Below are 7,925 nucleotides of genomic sequence, written 5' to 3' on the forward strand. Positions count from 1 at the left end.
GTCATTTCGAGGATAATTAGCTAAATATAGGTAACTTTTTATTAAATAGACCATTTAGGAGCTAACTAAGATAATTATGTCATTTAGATGGATAATTGGCCAATTTAGGCTTTGTTGGATGAGTCTAATATAGCTACGTAGAATAAGAGAAAGAGAAGAAGAAGTAAAAGATGGAGGTGGAGGAGGAGGAGGATGAGAAGGAGACGGAAGAGGAGGAGAAGAAGAAAAGAAGAAGGAGAAGGAGAAGGAGGAAGGAGGAGGAAGAAGGAGAAGGAGGAGCTCCTTCTCCTTCATCTCCTCCTTCTGCTTATCCTCCTCCCTCTCCTTCTCCTTCTTCTCCTCTTCTTCTTCTTCCTTCCTTTTATTTTTCCTCTTTCTTCTCCTCTCGTCTCCTTCTTCGGGCTAAATTGGCTAAGAAAGCCTTTTTGGAGCTAATTATGTCATTTCGAGGATAATTAGCTAAGTATAGGTCATTTTTTATTAAATAGACAATTTAGGAGCTAACTAAGCTAATAATGTCATTTAGATGGATAATTAGCCAATTTAGGCTTTGTTGGATGAGTCTAATTAAGCTACATAGAATAAGAGAAAGAGAAGAAGAAGTAAAAGAAGGAGGAGGAGGAGAAGGAGACGGAAGAGGAGAAGAAGAAGAAAAGAAGAAGGAGAAGGAGAAGGACGAAGAAGGAGAAGGAGGAGCTCCTTCTCCTTCTTATCCTCCTTCTGCTTATCCTCCTCCCTCTCCTTCTCCTTCTTCTCCTCTTCTTCTTCTTCCTTCCTTTCATTTTTCCTCTTTCTTCTCCTCTCGTCTCCTTCTTCGGGCTAAATTGGCAAAGAATGCCTTTTTGGAGCTAATTATGTCATTTCGAGGATAATTAGCTAAGTATAGGTCATTTTTTATTAAATAGATCATTTAGGAGCTAACTAAGCTAATTATATCATTTAGATGGACAATTAGCCAATTTAGGCTTTGTTGGATAAGTCTAATTAAGCTATGTAGAATAAGAGAAAAAGAAGAAGAAGTAAAAGAAGGAGGAGGAGGAGGAGGAGGAGGAGACGGAAGAGGAGAAGAAGAAGAAAAGAAGAAGGAGAAGGAGAAGGAGGAAGAAGGAGAAGGAGGAGCTCCTTCTCCTTCTTCTCCTCCTTCTGCTTGTCCTCCTCCCTCTCCTTCTCCTTCTTCTCCTCTTCTTCTTCTTCCTTCCTTTCATTTTTCCTCTTTCTTATCCTCTCGTCTCCTTCTTCGGGCTAAATTGGCTAAGAATGCCTTTTTGGAGCTAATTATGTCATTTCGAGGATAATTAGCTAAGTATAGGTCATTTTTTATTAAATAGACAATTTAGGAGCTAACTAAGCTAATAATGTCATTTAGATGGATAATTAGCCAATTTAGGCTTTGTTGGATGAGTCTAATTAAGCTACATAGAATAAGAGAAAGAGAAGAAGAAGTAAAAGAAGGAGGAGGAGGAGAAGGAGACGGAAGAGGAGAAGAAGAAGAAAAGAAGAAGGAGAAGGAGAAGGACGAAGAAGGAGAAGGAGGAGCTCCTTCTCCTTCTTATCCTCCTTCTGCTTATCCTCCTCCCTCTCCTTCTCCTTCTTCTCCTCTTCTTCTTCTTCCTTCCTTTCATTTTTCCTCTTTCTTCTCCTCTCGTCTCCTTCTTCGGGCTAAATTGGCAAAGAATGCCTTTTTGGAGCTAATTATGTCATTTCGAGGATAATTAGCTAAGTATAGGTCATTTTTTATTAAATAGATCATTTAGGAGCTAACTAAGCTAATTATGTCATTTAGATGGACAATTAGCCAATTTAGGCTTTGTTGGATAAGTCTAATTAAGCTATGTAGAATCAGAGAAAAAGAAGAAGAGGTAAAAGAAGGAGGAGGAGGAGGAGGAGGAGGAGACAGAAGAGGAGTAGAAGAAGAAAAGAAGAAGGAGAAGGAGAAGGAGGAAGAAGGAGAAGGAGGAGCTCCTTCTCCTTCTTCTCCTCCTTCTGCTTGTCCTCCTCCCTCTCCTTCTCCTTCTTCTCCTCTTCTTCTTCTTCCTTCCTTTCATTTTTCCTCTTTCTTCTCCTCTCGTCTCCTTCTTCGGGCTAAATTGGCTAAGAATGCCTTTTTGGAGCTAATTATGTCATTTCGAGGATAATTAGCTAAGTATAGGTCATTTTTTTATTAAATAGACCATTTAGGAGCTAACTAAGCTAATTATGTCATTTAGATGGATAATTAGCCAATTTAGGCTTTGTTGGATTAGTCTAATTAAGCTACGTAGAATAAGAGAAAGAGAAGAAGAAGTAAAAGAAGGAGGAGGAGGAGGAGGAGGAGGAGAAGGAGACGGAAGAGGAGAAGAAGAAGAAAAGAAGAAGGAGAAGGAGAAGGAGGAAGAAGGAGGAAGAAGGAGAAGGAGGAGCTCCTTCTCCTTCTTCTCCTCCTTCTTCTTATCCTCCTCCCTCTCCTTCTCCTTCTTCTCCTCTTCTTCTTCTTCCTTCCTTTCATTTTTCCTCTTTTTTCTCCTCTCGTCTCCTTCTTCGGGCTAAATTGGCTAAGAAAGCCTTTTTGGAGCTAATTATGTCATTTCGAGGATAATTAGCTAAGTATAGGTCATTTTTTATTAAATAGACCATTTAGGAGCTAACTAAGCTAATTATGTCATTTACATGGATAATTAGCCAATTTAGGCTTTGTTGGATGAGTCTAATTAAGCTACGTAGAATAAGAGAAAGAGAAGAAGAAGTAAAAGAAGGAGGAGGAGGAGGAGGAGGAGAAGGAGACGGAAGAGGAGAAGAAGAAGAAAAGAAGAAGGAGAAGGAGAAGGAGGAAGAAGGAGGAAGAAGGAGAAGGAGGAGCTCCTTCTCGTTCTTCTCCTCCTTCTCCTCCTTCTTCTTATCCTCCTCCCTCTCCTTCTTCTTCTTCTCCTCTTCTTCTTCTTCCTTCCTTTCATTTTTCCTCTTTCTTCTCCTCTCGTCTCCTTCTTCAGGCTAAATTGGCTAAGAATGCCTTTTTGGAGCTAATTATGTCATTTCGAGGATAATTAGCTAAGTATAGGTCATTTTTTATTAAATAGAACATTTAGGAGCTAACTAAGCTAATTATGTCATTTAGATGGATAATTAGCCAATTTAGGCTTTGTTGGAAGAAGAAGGAGAAGGAGGAGCTAACTAAGCTAACTAAGCTAAATAAGATAACTAAACTAACTAAGCTAGGTAAGCTAACTAAGCTAACTAAACTAACTAAACTAACTAAGCTAACTATGTCATCTAGCTATATTTTATTAAATAGTTTTTTTTGGAGCTAACTAAGCTAATTATGTCATCTATCTATCTTTTATTAAAACACTAGAAATAACATACCTAAGTTAGGGTCAAGCACGGTGGCTCTGGCTTGTTTCACCTGGAGAAGGCTGCCCTCGAGAAGGCTCGATTGTAGAAGGCTCGTGCGATGCGTTTCGGGACATATTCTGCACCAAACATCGTTTGCAATGTGTAGTTAGCATGAGGACACTCTTAAGATCACTCCACTGAAATGAAACTCACCGTCCCCGCCACGTTAACGACTGGCATCGGCGGAGGGACTTGGCCGTTCTTCTCGCACATAGACTGAACATTTGGTTTCGACAAGTCAAACTTTTTATTTATTAATGAAACGGACATTCAAATGCAAGATTTGAAATAACATGAAGAAGAAACTTACCACGAAGAGCTCGTATATGGCCCTGGTAGACGCATCATTCCGTGCCCTCTCCGCCTCCACCAATGCAGTCGTCCTCTCCTCCAGCTCCCTAATTTCCTTATCCTTCTCCGCCATAGCCGCCTGCATTGCCTCTCTCTCTTTCTGAATAGCAGCCTACAACACAACTCATTGTTAGCATATTGGTTCCAATGCACAACATAATGCGGAAAGATATTTGAGTCCATTAAACTAACCTCGATGGCGAGCTCGACTGGCCGTGCAGGACGTGTTATCTTCGGACAAGAGCTCGTTTGGCGTGCCTTTATCTGCCAGAGAGAGCTAGGACAACGTACAAGGCCGTCTCCAATGGCGATCGAGCCATGGGGCCTCCTGTTGCCAGCTATCATCACCAGCTCTGGATCAATAGGCCCCTCGCTCGGGTTAAAGTCCTCCCCTTTCCTCGCCTTCCCGTGATCTCTGTACTTCACGAGTTTGTCGTGGGAGGAGATGTTGGTGAAGTTTTCTGGATGCTCGAGGTCAGACTCACAGAATTCCTTGACCTTCTTGTACGAGGCAGTACGGGCCATCGCATACAGGTCGTACATCTGTGGCGCCTCCGTTTTATTGTGACGCGCCTAAAAGAGAGAGAGGAAAATTGTATTGGTAAAGGAGAAGGAAAATTGAATTGCATGAGGCATGAAGCAAACCACATACCCAGTTCTCGCCAAATTGGATTAAGTTGACGCTCCCTTGATGGTGTGGCACGCCAACCATTTTGCCACGCCTCTCCTTGGCGTTGTTGTGGCTGGCCTCCCACGTTTCGGAGCACCACTGATCCACCAAGGCCTCCCAACAATCCATCTTATCCACACACCATCTCGGGGGCACCTAAGTTAATAAAGAGAAATTTGAGCACGTAAGAACCAAATAAAGGAAACTAACTACAACTCATTATCCCAGGCTTCTTGCAACTCATCCCAGGCTTTCATTTTGAAATTTGTTTTCGTAGCCGCGTCGTAGGTCTTGATCCCATTATCCCAGGCTTCTCGCAACTCATCCTTAAGAGGCTGCATGTACACATTCATATTCTTCCCCGGATAGTTGGGCCCTGGAATTATCAACGTCAGGAATATGTTCTTTCTTTTCATAATCTCTCCGGGTGGCAAATTTAGTGGAATGACAAATACAGGCCAACAAATGTATTGTGCTGCCGTCATACCATACACATTGAACCCATCCGTGCTGATGGCAACTCTAGGTTGCCTTGGATCTTCTGATTTATCCTTATGTAATGCATCGAAGTGCCTCCATGCAAAACCATCTGAAGTGTGTACCAGCATCTTGTTCCCATCCGCATCTAGTTCGGTTCTTTTGCCCAATTTGTGCCATGTCATTTTTCTGGCCGTCTCTTCGACCATGAAAAGACGTTGAAGTCTTGGAACGATTGGCAGATATCGAAGACCACTAATGGGGATTTTGGTCTGATTCTTCTCACCCATGCCGTTGTCTACCACAATATACCTGGAAGAATTGCAAATGGGGCAATAGTTCAAGGCCGCATACTCAAGCCTAAATAAGGCGCATCCATTCTCACAGGCATGTATCTTCTCATAGGGCATCTTAAGTACACGCAGGATTTTCTCTGACTGGTACAGGTTTGCAGGCAGTACATGGCCTTTGGGTAGAAAGCGTCCAAATATCGTCATCATCGCGTCGTAGCATTCTCTGCCTAGGTTGAATTGAGCCTTCAGAGCCATTACTTGTGCGATGGCATCGAGCTGACAAAGCTCAGTCTGCTCGTGGAGAGGATGTTTTGAAGACTCCAGCATTTCATAGAAGGCCTTTGCACATTCCTCCATCTCATCGTCCGAATCACGAGCATCATCAAAGTCTTGCACCATGTCTTCAATCCCGGTACCATGCTCGTCGGTGCGACGACGAATCACCTCAGCCCTGGCACGTTGGTCAGACTCACCATGAAAAGTCCACACCATATAATTAGGCGTAAAACCCCACTTCTGCAGGTGTTTACCCATTTCAAACTCTTTCTGCTTTTTCCAGTTGTCGCAGCTGGGACAGGGGCACCATGTTTTATGCTGGCCATTTGCAAATGCGGCTCTCACAAACCCCCTGGTTTTTGTTAACCATTCATGGGTCATGTCTTTCTGACTAGGGTGACCAGTGTACATCCAAGCACGATCACTCATGTTGCCTAGCTACCTATGGGGTCACAAGAAATAAATATATAATTCATCATCTATATTCATATGCTAATCAAGTTTGTCAGTTTTATTATCCATGCAACCTACATTCTAATAGGTAAATATAGGTCCTAATCCCACCCGAGTATGTGTAGAGTGGGTTCGTTTTCCCATGCTCTGCTCCAGATGCGACGCAGAATTTCGGCAGCACCTCCCCGCTGTTCTCCTAATACACGTCTCGGCAATAAGCAGAGAGGATGTGTACCCGGAGAACAACAGGGGAGGCACTGACGAAATTCCGCATCGGATCCGGAGCACAGCATACGGGAAAACAAACCCAATCTACACATACTCGGGCTGTCCATGGATAATGTTGGAAAATTCAGAAGGATGGCGGTTATAAATATGCAAAGAAATGCATATTTATAGATGTCACCCTTTCGAACGGGATACGCCTACTGGTCACGCATACTCATGATTGAAGAAACCTAGAGCTAGCAAGTTTCATCGGCACGAAGACCGGGACAGAGCAAATTAATGGGTAGGAGGAGAAGTCATTTGTGCTCACCAACAAACGCAAGGGCGGAGCTCGTCCAACGCACATGGAGGTCGTCGAACAACTGCACATTGAAATTCACGCGATCAACACAAATACGATGTTTTTATAATTAACATAATCGGAAAATATGTGACCTAACTCATAATTTACAAAACTATGACCTCGTGGGCCTCTGGAAGGCCGAAAAGCACCTTCTCGTTCAAAAGAAGGCAGAAGAGGTGTCGGGGGTCGGGGCTTAGTGGCCTCGGGAGTTAGTGCCGTTGAGGGTCGGTGGTGTTGGGTGTCGGTGGCATCGGGGTCGGGGGGTTAGTGGCGTCGGTTGTGGGGGGTCAGTGGCGTCGGGGGTCCATGGTCAGTGACGTCGGGTGTCAGTGGCGTCGGGGGTCGGGGGTTGGTGGCATCGAGCGTCGGGGGTCGTGGGCCGAGGGTCTGGGTCGGGTGTCTGGGTCGGGGTCGGGCACCCCTCCTCCTCCTCTTCTTCTTCTTCTTCTTCTTCTTCTTCTTATTTTTTCTCCTCCTCCTCCTCCTGTTCTTCTTCTTCTTCTTCTTCTTCTCCTTCTTCTTTTCTTTCTTCTTCTAATTATTTTCTTCTTTTCCTTTTTCTTTTTCATTTTTTCCTTCTGCTTTTCCTCTTTTTTTCTTGTAACCTAACTAACTAACCTAATTAGCCTAATAATCTAACCAAATAAACTAACTAAATTACCCTATATATAATAAAAAACTAACCTAATAAACTAACTAAAGTAATTAAGTTTTTAAAAACAAAAAGAAGAAGAACTCAACTCACCGTGGTGGACGACGGCAGGGGGGCAGGGGGCGCGCGGCAGGCGGCCGGCGGGCGGGGAGGAGGGTTGCCGCGGGCGGGAGGGCAGGCGGCCGGCGGCCGGGGAGGAGGGGTGCCGCGGGCGGGAGGGCAAGCGGCCGGCGGGCTGGGAGGAGGGGTGCCGCGGGCGAGAGGGCAGGCGGCCGGCGGGTGGGGAGGAGGGGTGCCGCGGGCGGGAGGGGAGGCGGCCGGTGGGCGGGGAGGAGGGGTGCCGCTGGCGGGCGCGGGGAGGAGGGCGCGGGGAGGAATCCGCGGGGAGGAGGCGGCGGGAGGGGAGGTGGTCGGCGGGCGGGGAGGAGGGGTGCCGCGGGAGGGGAGGAGGGGGCGGGGAAGGAGGCGGCCGACGGGAGGGGAGGCGGCCGGCCGGCGGGGTCGAGCGGCTGAGAGTAAGGAGGAGACGGATGAGAGTGAGAGGGAGAGGGAGACGGACGGTGAGTTCTTCTTCTTCTTCTTCTTCTTCTTTCTCCTCCTCCTCCTCCTATACCTCTTCTTCTTCTTCTTCTTCTTCTTCTTTTTTTTTTTCTCCTTCTCCTCCTCGTCCTCTTCTTCTTCTTCTTCTTCTCCTTCTTCTTTTCGTTCTTCTTCTAATTATTTTCTTCTTTTCCTTTTTTTCTTTTTCATTTTTTTCCTTCTACTTTTCCTCTTTTTCTTCTAACCTAACTAACTAACCTAATTAGCCTAATA

This window comes from Hordeum vulgare, chromosome 7H (assembly GCF_904849725.1).
Source record: "Hordeum vulgare subsp. vulgare chromosome 7H, MorexV3_pseudomolecules_assembly, whole genome shotgun sequence".
In the NCBI taxonomy this organism is placed as follows: Eukaryota; Viridiplantae; Streptophyta; class Magnoliopsida; order Poales; family Poaceae; genus Hordeum; species Hordeum vulgare.